Here is a 12,328-nt window from a genome sequence, read left to right as displayed (position 1 = left end):
GAAATAGGGCACAGAGGCACATGGTAATGGTTTGTTGAGTGAGTGAATGAAAAAATGCTATATTTTGCCTCTGCAGCTCTACCAAGGAAGAAGAGATTTTAAGAGATCTCAGACCCGCCCAAAGCAATAGCAGGGGGACAACTAAGGAACATATCCCAGAATTTCACTAGGGTTTTATGTGGGTCACAAGTCAACAATATGGTCATTTGATTTCTATGCTATAGTAGAATAGAAGTAAATTGGAGTAGGGAGGTTAGAGTACTGCTAGAGAGGTGACTCTAACAGGACTATAAAAGGCAGACCAAATTTTAGCAAAGTGGAGGAGTGTGAGGCTACTGAATGAAGGGGCCTCTCACCCTACAAACGTCACAAACACTGAAATCATCTCTACATTACACAAAATGTAATAATCATACTGTTAGCGGCAACGTTCGGTCATCGGGGAAGTTTACTTAGATGAGCTAGTTTATTTCCAAATGGTGCTAGGCCCCTGAAGTATTAGCATGTTTTGGCACACTGATTTTATTTCTTCAAATCCTTTAGAAAATCTACCACTTTTCTTTGACAAGTATCGCCCTCGACCAGCAAGGATGACAAAAAGCCCCAGTTCAGATGTATCTTCTCTCTCTTTATTTCCGCAAGTCTACACACTTATATACGTTTACATGACCAATCAGCGAGCAGGGTACAGGAGGGAGTGAATCAGGCTGTGCACCTAAATGAACAACTTTGCCAGCAACCAATGCTGTTTACTTCTTCTTTGGGCATTCCGCTTAGTCTCACGAGGCAATCCTAACCTGGCACTAGCCAGGCGCCATCTTTTAATGGCAGAGGCCGCCCTGGCCAGGGGCCTGCCTCCGACATCTCCCCCTTTTTTCTTTTATGGCAGGGATCGTGCCTGTCTTAGGTTGTCAGTGGCGGGGAATATCCTTACCCGTCATCAGACGGTAGATATCAATGATCTGCGTCCTGTCTTAGGTTGGTATATTTCCCCCACCAATCTTACCCGTTCTTGACTACCGATCCAGCATACTTAGCCACACTTGGGGGGATGTTCCAGCCTCGATGGCTAACAAGGCCTGCACCATGGCTTGCTGTTGCCTAGGTTGCTGTCGCCTCCAAATTTGCAGTTTCCTTACTAGTAGAATCAAGCCCACTATGAGGATTGTCATCAGACCAATTCCGCTAGCCCATTGTTTCGTAAAGGTTAACATGTCTTGCAATGTTTTGATTATCTCTGGGAGGGTTGCAAGCTCAACTCTGGTGTTATTTATCCTTGTTATGCCTAGTAGCAGGTGCTGAGTGTAGTTTTGGAATTCTGCGGACTAATTCCCCCGCAAGTATTGGGAGAGCTGTCGGGAGACATTCTGTAAGTCACTCATATTAGTATAGGCTATGGGAGTTACACAAATTGCCGGGAAGTGTGCTATACATCCCAGTCCCAATAGGGCCCCCAATATGTCCACTTGTTCTTGAACCAAATCCACTCTCTGGTTGACTATCAGGATTCCTGCTTGCAGATGTGCATTGATCTGAGTCTGTGTTGGAAGGGCAGCCGCCGTTCCTTCTGCAAGGGTGTTCACAGCTTCTGCAGTGGGTATAGTTGCAGCAAGCAAGACTGCTGCTGCCGTGGCAGCTGCTGTAGATATACCAATGCTGTCACAACAGCGGCTGTGTTACCAAAATCTCTCTTCTTTCTGGATAGCACCACCAGTAACTTGTCCTCTGGAATGGAAACTGGGATAGGAACATGGGTAGGGATATGCATAATCACAGCCAGCTTAAAGGCCATGACATTCCAGCACTGGGAAAGATAGCAATTCTTAGTGCAATTCAACGTATCATTCAGCTCGCTAGCATTTGTTATGAGGAAAAGGAACGGTGGCGAGATGCATATGGGAGTGGACTGATAAGTAATATTATTGGGACAAGACACATTAACTATTGTCTCAAAGGTACTAGAGTCATTTTGTTTATAAGAATAGTTGAGGAATTTGCCACCATTTAACATGGACACTGCTGAGATATCAGTACATGCTCCTAGCAAGTTACAAACCTGTATAAAATTTGGGGTTATCAGGGAGTTGGTATATGAAATGCATCAAAGGGAGAGGAGGGATTGCCTTGCTTAGGATTTTGAAAGGAATAATTTTACCCTGTAAAGGTATTATTTTTATAAGTAGGAAAGCGTGGAGTGAATGTAAAGCTATGCATTTCATTGATATAAACTGAGCACAAGGTACTCTGACATCCAGACCACTCCGGTGGCCATACCTTGTTATTGGTGCACCTGGGCAACTTAAAAGGTTGATATGGCCCCGAGGCATTAATAGGTTTCACAGGGGCCAAACCCTGGATCACAGGTGGTCCCATTGAGGTATGTTTAGCAAGCCTTCATCTAGGAACCATGGAGCCGCCTTTTCCACTGTATTCAAAAAGGCCCGAGCAGTTTTTGCTTTTAGTGGAGTTCCATTGGCTTTCAGCAGGTCTTTTAAAGACCTTCCAACCACACTTTAGATACTTCAGATCCCATTATGAACACACAGACAACAGACGCGGATGTTAAAGACACTAACTAACACATTAACTTTTCACACGCATATACTTCAGTCAACCTTTACTCCCCGCTTTACCGAGGACTTCCCACTTTTGAACGTGGCCTTTCCTCCCCGCTTTACCGCGGAATTCCCACTTTTGAACATGGCTAATGTCCCCACTTTCCTGCGGATTACCTTGCAAGATTCCTTTATTTAGTTCCTGGGTTTCGGCACCATTTATCACCCTTGACCAGCAAGGACGACAAGAAGCCCCAGTTCAGATGTATCTTCTCTCTCTTAATTTCTGCAAGTCTACACACTTATGTACATTTACATGACCAATCAGCGAGCAGGGTACAGGAGGGAGCGAATCAGGCTGTGCACCTAAATGAACAACTTCGCTAGCAACCAATGCTGTTTACTTCCTCTTTGGGCGTTCCGCTTAGTCTCATGAGGCAATCCTAACCTGGCAACTAGCCAGGCGCCATCTTTTAATGGCGGAGGCCACCCTGGCCAGGGGCCTGCCTCTGACAGACAAGGGTAATAATAATTGTATCCTATTCTGTTTCTACTTCACAAAATATAAGACCAGATTTTCCTTCATGGCCATAGGTTGGCCAGCCTTGTGACGAGGAGAATCCTCTAACTCCTAGAGTCTTTATGCATAGCTGTGCTGGAAATTTCCTTCAACCAGAAACATAAAAGAAAGAGTCGACAGAGGAAAAATACAAAAAACAAAAAAACAATGATGAGAAGCTATACTCAGGGTGCAGAGATGCTAGGAGTACCGTTCTTGTTTTGACCAGGCTGACAAAGGAATAGAAATTTCTGGTGATTTCACAGGAGAGAAAAACAAGACTTGGGCAACCTGGAGGAAGCAGAGGAGCTTTTAATCAGATAATGGAGTGTCAGGTATTTGCCAACAGAAGCTGTGATTCTTCCAAAGACCTTTTTATGTTCATGCCACATTGAACAATACTTGCTTCAGATTTCTAGGTAAGGAGAAAACATGGCATGGCTCAAGCCATAAAAAAATGTGTCTTTATTCCAGAATTTAATTTTTGAGGGCACACGTGGGTTTCCCCTGGTCTGTTGTCTAGCTTGCAAGATACCACCCATTTAACACCTGAGGACAACCGATGCCAAGCACTCACAGTGTCATGTGAAATATCTAGAAGTAGTTCCGGCCAAATTATTATTGGAGGAGGACTTAAAAGGAAAGGTGAAAACAATGAAGAAAGGAAAGATGAACTCTTTAACACTCCGTTTGTTTATTTAATTCCAGTATAACTAACATACTGCGTTATGTTAGTGTCAGATGTACAATATGATGTTTCAGCAGCAACTTACTGCTCATCGGAAGTGTACTCGTAATCCCCTTCACCTGTTTCACGCATCCCCCCCCACTTGCCTTCCCTCGGGAGCCATCTGTTTCTTGGGGTGCCTGGGTGGCTCAGTGGGTTGAGGCCTCTGTCTTCAGCTCAGGTCATGATCTCAGGGTCCTGGGATCCAGCCCTGCATTGGGTTCTCTTCTCAGCGGGGAGCCTGCCTCCACCTCTCTCTGTGCCTGCCTCTCTGCCTACTTGTGATTTCTGTCTGTCAAATTAAAAAAAAAAAAAGTCTATTTCTTGGTTTGCCTCTTTCTTCCCACCATGATCATTTGTTATGTTTCTTAAATTCCACATATGAGTGAAATCCTATGGCGTTTGTCTTTCTCTGACCTATTTCAGTTAGCATTTTATCCTCTAGCTCCATCCATATTGTTGAAGATGGCAAGATGTCATTCTTTTTTATGGGTGAATAATATTCCATTGTGTATAATAACATCTTTTACAGTTAGGCTGTTGATTTGAGAACTCTCTTGTTTTTTAATGTAAGTGGTCATAGCTATAAGTTTTCCCCCTTAGAAATGTTTTCACTATGTCTCATAAATTTTGGGATTTTGGGTATTTGTTTTCATTCATCTCTAAACATTACTGAATTTCCTTTGTGACATCTTCTTTGATCCACTGGTTGTTTAAGAGAGTGTTCTTTAATTTCCAGAAATTTGTGAATTTGTCAGTTTTCCTTCTGTTACTCATTTATTTCTAAATTCATCCTGTTGTGGTCAGAGGACATACTTTCCATGATATCTATCTTTATATTTATTTATTGAGTATTGAGATATATTTGAGTTTATTATTAGTTTCAAGTGTACATGATGATTTGATATATGTGTGCATTGAAAGGTGACCACTACAATAAGTCTAGTTATGAATTTTTTCTTGTGATGAGAACTTTTAAGACTGATTCTTCCAAATATATAATACAAGATTATAAATTTCAAATATACAATACAGTACTATTAGCTATAGAGAGTATGTTGTACCTTACATCCTCAGGACTTATTTATTTTGCAACTGGAAATTTGTAGCTTTTGACCACCTTCACCCATTTTGTCTACCCCTCTACCCTCTACCTCTGGCAACCACCTATCAGGTCTCTGTGTCTATGAGTAGTGTTGTTTTGTTTTGTTTTTGCATATGAAAGTTACACAGCGTTTGTTTTTCTCTTCTGACTTATTTCACTTAGCAAACTTCCCTTGGGGTACATCCATGTGGTCACAAATGAGAAGATTTTTTTCTTTTTTATGGCTGAATAATAATCCATAGTATATATACATTTTCTTTATTCATCCATTGTTGGACACTTAGGTGGCTTCTATGTCTTGGCTGTTATAAATGATGCTGCAATAAACAAGAGGATGGGAATATCTTTTCCAGTTGGTCTTTTTAAAGATTTTATTTATTTGACAGACAAAGATTACAAGCAGGTGGAGAGACAGGCAGAGAAAGAAAGGAAGAAGCTCACACTGAGCAGAGAACAGGGCTCGATCCCAGGACCCCAAGATCGTGACCTCAGCCAAAGGCAGAGGCTTCTGCCTTCTGCCACTGATCCACCCAGGTACCCCCAGTTGGTGTTTTTATTTCCTTTAGGTAAATACCCAGATGTAGAATTGGTAGACCATATGGTAGTTCTATTTTTAATTTTTTGAAGAACCTCCATACTATTTGCCAAAGTGGCTTCACTGATTGATATTCTTCTACTTTGTCCTAAGTTTAAGTAATTTGTGTATTTCAATGAATTTTTCATTTTATATGTTTTGTCAATTTTATGGGATCCAAATTATTTGTAATATTTTTTATTAGCTTTTTAATTGCTGTAACATCTCTACTGAGAGAGTATCCATTTTACTCTTTCAAAGAATCAGTCTTTGGGGCCACCTTGGTTGCTGAGTCAGTAAAATGTTTGACTCTTGATTTCAGCTCAGGTCACAGTCTCAAGGTATTAAGATCGAATCCTGTGTTGGGCTCTGCCATGAGTGTGGAACCTGCCTAGGATTCTTTCTCTGCCCTCCCATATTCTTCTCTCTCTCAAACAAACAAGCATACAAACAAAAACCAAAGAAACAGACTATTTTTATTGATTTCTCCCTGTTATTTTTCTATTGGCAGTACCACTAATTTCTGCTCTTAACTTTAATATTTCTTTCCTTCTACTTTGGATTGAATTTGTTCTTCTTTTTCTTGGCTTAAAATTAAAGCTTTGCTCATTGACTTTAGAGGCTTCTTAAAAGAGTAATTATTTAAAAAATCAATATTGTTTAAGTTATCTTGTAAGACTGTTTCATCTTCATCCAATAAATTCTTGTATTATTTTTTCATTTCCACTCAGTTAAAAATATTTTCTAGTTTCTATTGTGATTTATTCCAAACATTTGGGTATTTTCATATATTTTTTCTTTATTGGCTTCTAATTATTTTCATTATGGTCACAAATATTACTCTGTATGATCTTAGTACTTTTCATTCTATTGAGATTTATTGTATAGCATAGTATATGGTATTTCTTTATAAACATTCCACATGATCTGAAAAGAGTGAATATTCTGAAATTGTTGGGTATAGTGTTCTATAAATATTAGGTCAATTTGGTTTGTATTACTTTTGGCTATGTTATATCATTAATGACTTCTGTTTAATTGTTGAATCAATATTTATGTTTTTATCTGAAATAAAAAAACATTTATCCGGTTGCTTAGAGCTACTTTAAATAGATTGGGAGCACATCACTAATCCTTTTTACATTGATTTTTACCATTTCAGATTCTTGAACTTTGGACTATTTTGATCTCTGGCTTCCAGGGCTAGATTTCATCATTAAGTAGGTTTTTTGGAAGATATGGTTTTTAAAAAAATTCTTTATGTAAATTCAATTTAGTTAACATATATTGTAGTATTAGTTCCAAGGGTAGAATTTAGAGATTCATCAGTTGCGTTTAACACCCAGTGCTCATTACGTCAAGTGCCCCCCTTAGTGCCTGTCACCTAGTCACCATTTTCCCCTAACGTACCTCCCCTCCAGCAAAGCTCAGTTTGTTTCCTAGAGTTCAGTATTTTTTTTTTTCTCATTAAACTTTTGTTTTAATGGGTCTCAAAATTCTGTGACAGATTTTTGGTCAATTTGTTTCCATTAAAAAGTACTGATTTCAAAAACTAATAACTTAAAACTGCCACACACACACAAAAAAACCAAATGGTCCACAAAACATTCTCCTTTCCTTCTGAAGGTTTTATGATGCATTGTTATCATTAACCAGTCTTTTACTATTAAACTGAAATGGCCAATTGACACAAACATTTCTGAGACCGTTCTTCCACCACTGATTAAGACTGGGGTGGCAGGTATTGGGGATAATATTCATTTAGCCTTCTGAGCTTTCTGGCCAGACTTGGTGACCTTGCCAGCTCCAGCTGCCTTCTTGTCCACTGTTTTGATGACACTCACAGCAACCGTCTGTCTCATGTCACGAACAGCAAAACGGCCCAGAGGAGGAGAGTCAGAGAAGCTCTTAACACACATAGGCTTGCCAGGAACCGTATCAACAATGGCAGCATCACCAGATTTCAAGAACTTGGGACCATCTTCCAGCTTTTTTCCAGAATGACGATCTATCTTCTCCTTCAGCTCAGCAAACTTGCAAGCAATATGAGCTGTGTGACAATCCAGCCAGCACAGGTGCATATCCAGCACTAATTTGGCCTGGATGGTTCAGGATAATCACCTGAGCTGTAAAGCCAGCTGCTTCCATTGGTGGGTCATTTTTGCTGTCACCAGCCACATTGCCACGATGAACATCTTTGACAGATATGTTCTTGACATTGAAGCCCACATTGTCCCCAGGGAGAGCCTCACTCAAAGCTTCATGGTGCATTTCAACAGACTTGACTTCAGTTGTAACATTGACTGGAGCAAAGGTGACCACCATGCCAGGCTTAAGAACACCAGTCTTCACTCGGCCCACAGGGACAGTACCAATACCACCAATTTTGTAGACATCCTGGCGAGGTAGACGCAAGGGCTTGTCAGTTGGACGAGTTGGTGGCAGAATGCAATCCAGAGCTTCAAGCAGTGTGGTTCCACTGGCATTCCCATCTTTATGGATGACTTTCCATCCCTTGAACCAAGGCATGTTAGCACTTGGCTCCAGCATGTTGTCACCATTCCAACCAGAAATAGGCACAAATGCTACTGTGTCGGGGTTGTAGCCAATTTTCTTAATGTAGATGCTGACTTCCATAACGATTTCCTTGTATCTCTTCTGGCTGTAGGGTGGCTCAGTGGAATCCATTTTGTTAACACCGACAATTAGTTGTTTTACACTCAGTGTGTAAGCCAGAAGGGCATGCTCACAGGTCTGCCCGTTCTTAGAGATACCTGCTACAAATTCACCAACACCAGCAGCAACAACCAGGACAGCACAGTCAGCCTGGGATGTGCCTGTAATCATGTTTTTGATAAAGTCTCTGTGTCCTGGAGCATCAATGATGGTCATGTAATACTTGCTGGTCTCGAATTTCCACAGGGAGATATCAATGGTGATACCACGTTCACGTTCAGCTTTCAGTTTATCCAAGACTCAGGCATACTTGAAGGAGCCTTTTCCCATCTCGGCAGCCTCCTTCTCGAATTTTTCAATAGTTCTTTTGTCGATCCCACCACATTTGTAGATCAGATGAACAGTAGTGGTAGACTTGCCCGAATCTACGTGTCTGATGACAATGTTGATATGAGTCTTTTCCTTCCCCATTCTGGTTTAGGTTGAGCAGTGGTTTTCACGACACCTGTGTTCTGGCGGCAAACCTGTTGCGAAAAAGCTAGAATTCAGTATTTTAAAGAAGCCTAATATTTCACATAGTTGGAAATTTCTATCTGTGTTTTTTGTGCTTGTTTGAGTATATCTATGGACTTACTCTTCAGAACTTGATACACATTATTCCAATGACTTCTGTAATTAAAATTTCTAGGTATAAGCCTCGGGTCATCCTGAAATTTTGCCCTTATTTATGACTTTTTTTCCTGCCCAGAAGTCTCCCTTTATTTATTTTTTGATTTACATATTTTATTATGAAATATTGTACGCACACAGATACCTTTATTCCTGAAGTTTAGTAGTTGAACTAAACTATGTCATGACATCATGTTGTATCAATTTTGCCTGGTATGTCATGTACTCTTCCAAGTTTACAGATTCTGTTCTTTTTTCCTTCAAGGAGAATTTATATGATCTTACATCTGTGAATACATTGCCCCCCTACTATTGTCTCTTTTTTCTTCAAGGACACATATATATTTAGGACGAATTGTCTTTGTCCTCTCTGTCTAGCATATTATCTTCATTCATTTCATTTCTTTTGTTTTTCTTATATATTCACTCTTTTTCTCTTAACATGTTCCTTCATACCCTTAATGTAAAATTCAGGCATATCTATTTCATCTTTTGCTGGATGCTGGTTACTTATCTGATATAAATGGGGAGGGTTTTGGGATATTTTCAATATGCTCTTAGCATTCTGCATCTCCTTTTCCATGCCATGTTGTTATATGATCTTTGTACTCTTTCTTTACTGAAGTGGTATTCTTTTTTTTTTTTTTTTAAGTGGTATTCTTATTAAATTCTTCTATAGAGAGCACCTGGGTGGCTCAGTGGGTTAAGCCTCTGCCTTCAGCTCAGGTCAGGATCTCAGTCAGGATCCCGCATCAGGCTCTCTGCTCATCAGGGAGCCTGCTTCCCCCTCTCTCTCTGCCTGCCTCTCTGCCTACTTGTGAGCTCTCTGTGTGTGTCAAATAAATAAATAAAATATTAAAAAAAATTCTTCTATAGGACATACTCTAAGAAAATCTGCTTATTTCTTGAGTTTCCACTTTTGGTAATTTACTTGTCTTTTGCATGTATATTCCTTTATCCTCTTTTTGTTGTATCTCTATACAGCTTCTATTTAATTTCTTTTAATCTTGCTTATGCTTGGGAAGCTTTTGTTCAAACCTCTAGCTTCTGTAAGATAGCATGAGACTTGACACATATTCTCTTTATAGCAGATGCTTTTGATACCCCCCCCCCCCCGTATCACCTTCTCTCACCTGAGTATACCAGCAGCTGCAGACAGTTTTTGGCAAGCTGACAGCTTCCCTTCTCAAGCACCTGCATTTCTCCTCTTTACTGCCAAAGGCCTTCTTCGATAATATGGGAGTTTGCTTTATTGTGTACAAGCACATTTTAGAAGTGTGGGTGGAATTTTTCTTCTGGGGGAAACTTTTAACTGATAGAGGATGGGAATCAGCAGATAAATGGTCATCAAAGAGTATCCACCACAGGGAATACACTGAACGAGTGGACATGATAACTCAGCCCTTCGAGATCAGCCAGCGTGTCCTCAGCCACCATACTGCATACACATGGGCCCATGAAGAGTGTGGCAATAATGTCAAGCATAGATGTCCTGTATGGGTCCAACTATTGTTGTGTTCTCTCTCACTTAGGCTGATCTAGTAATTGCCATTGCTCAATGTCCAACGTGTTAGCCCACGTAATAGTGCTGAGCCCTTGATCTGATAGATACTACCATTCAAGGATACTAACCATCTCGTTGGTGGCAAGTTGATTCCATTGGATCTCTTCTACCATAAGGGAAAGTAATTCTTTCTACTTGATATTGATAAGTATAAGTATTCCAGGTGCAGGTTTGCCATCTCTGCCCACGATGTCTTGGCTAACACCTAACTGAAAGTAGAATTTCTGAATTACTGATGTAAGATCCTGCCTAATGTTGCCTTGGATCAAGCAACCCAGATAGCTACTTTACTTTACCATAAGGAGGTGTGACAGTGGGCTATGACCATGGAATCCATTTGTCCTTATATATTATATCTCCTAGAAGCTGCCAGCATGATAAAAAGTTGGAATGTCCTCTTAAAGACACAGACAAGGCTCCAGCTTGGAGAATAACACTTTTAAGGATCTAAGTGTATTACATGGTGCTTTGTCCTTGGTAGATTATTGGGTAGATTACTTTGTCTTTGGTAGCTAAAATACAAGATGGAACTGAGGGATGGAAGTTGAACCGACTACCCTCACTCTCACCACCACTGTCCCAATTAGGGAGTTTTAATTTCCTATTCATACAACTTTAGGGTCTACAGAATTAAGGTCCTGGTCTCCAAGGAGATAACACTTCTACTAGGGGACACAACTGGGATTCCACTGGATGTAATGTTATGACTGATACTCTTGTGTCAATAGACTATGCAAGGCTAAAAAAAAAAAGTTAGTATACTGGTGGTGGTAATCAATACTGACAATCATGAGACTGATTTTTTTGTTGTAAGGCTGTACAGGGTCTGAACTCAGTAGATCCATCAAGGAGCCTCTGATAATTCTGTGCCTGAAGGAAGGGCAGTTTCGGCAACAAAGGATTAAGGAGATCAAGTCAGACATCTCAAAGATCTGCATGGTCTCAAGGAAAAGCAACCTAGGAATGCAAAAGTTCTGACTGAGTGTGAGATCCAACTAGAATGGATGCAAAGGGAAGGAGAAAGTAAAATCAGTTGCTTTGGGTCTAGCAGAGGCCAAAGGGACTTCAGGTTTCCCATTAACTGTCTTAGCTGCAGCAGTGGGGACTCCGGCTTTTACCCTTAAGCATCATTTAGAGAGTGAAATGAGGGTAGGGCGTGAGCAGATCTGGGAACTACTAAGGGTGACTAAGGCAGATGCTGCTAATAGCATTTCTTATATCTCTTTAACCCACCAGAGTTCACCTGCTACTGTGTGAAACAGTCGTTACCCTCAATGCCCTAATGTTCTTGTCCTTCAGTGGTATAATTCTGAGGTGCATTCAACAGGCTTTCTCAGGAGGTCCCAAAATATTACACCTCAGTTGCCTATAGCAGTAACCTCATCAATACCATTGCTCCTCCAGACTGTCTACCTGAAGATGGGGAGGCTGGAGCATTTACCTACTCTACTGTACCTTGTGCTGAATTGCCCTTGGGGACATGAAATTCCTGCTCCCACAGTCTGCACTAGCCTATCCTGCAAAGGCCCGGCAGAATGCAGAAGGACTGAAATGCAGGAAAACTATGCAGCAGGTGTGAGGTGGGGCACAGGTGAAATCAGAGGTGGGCCAAGGGTATGACTCTCACATCAGAGCCATCTGCTACACATGCTTGCTTCCCCCCACTGCCTGTCACTACTTCCAAACTCTCTCCTTGCTTCACATCACAGTGTAATCTATCCACAAGGATAGCCCTCATCACCAAGCATATATGTTGATGGGAATGTAAATTGGTATAGCTACTATGGAAAATGGTATGGAGGTTCCTTTAAAAAAAAAAAAAAAAAGAACTACGCCGTGATCCAGCAATCCTACTTCTGGGTATATATTTGAAGGAAACAAGATCACTATTCTGAAAAG

The 12,328-nt window shown here is 40.7% G+C and overlaps 1 pseudogene; it reads right to left on the bottom strand.

The window, feature by feature from the left end:
* Positions 1 to 6,972: 6,972 nt before the first annotated feature.
* LOC131831663 (elongation factor 1-alpha 1-like) lies at positions 6,973 to 8,714 on the bottom strand (annotated as a pseudogene).
* Between the last annotated feature and the right edge of the window lie 3,614 nt (positions 8,715 to 12,328).

This window comes from Mustela lutreola, chromosome 5 (assembly GCF_030435805.1).
Source record: "Mustela lutreola isolate mMusLut2 chromosome 5, mMusLut2.pri, whole genome shotgun sequence".
Lineage (NCBI taxonomy): Eukaryota > Metazoa > Chordata > Mammalia > Carnivora > Mustelidae > Mustela > Mustela lutreola.
Note: the sequence above shows the minus strand (reverse complement) of the source record. Positions and strands in the feature narration are given on the sequence as shown.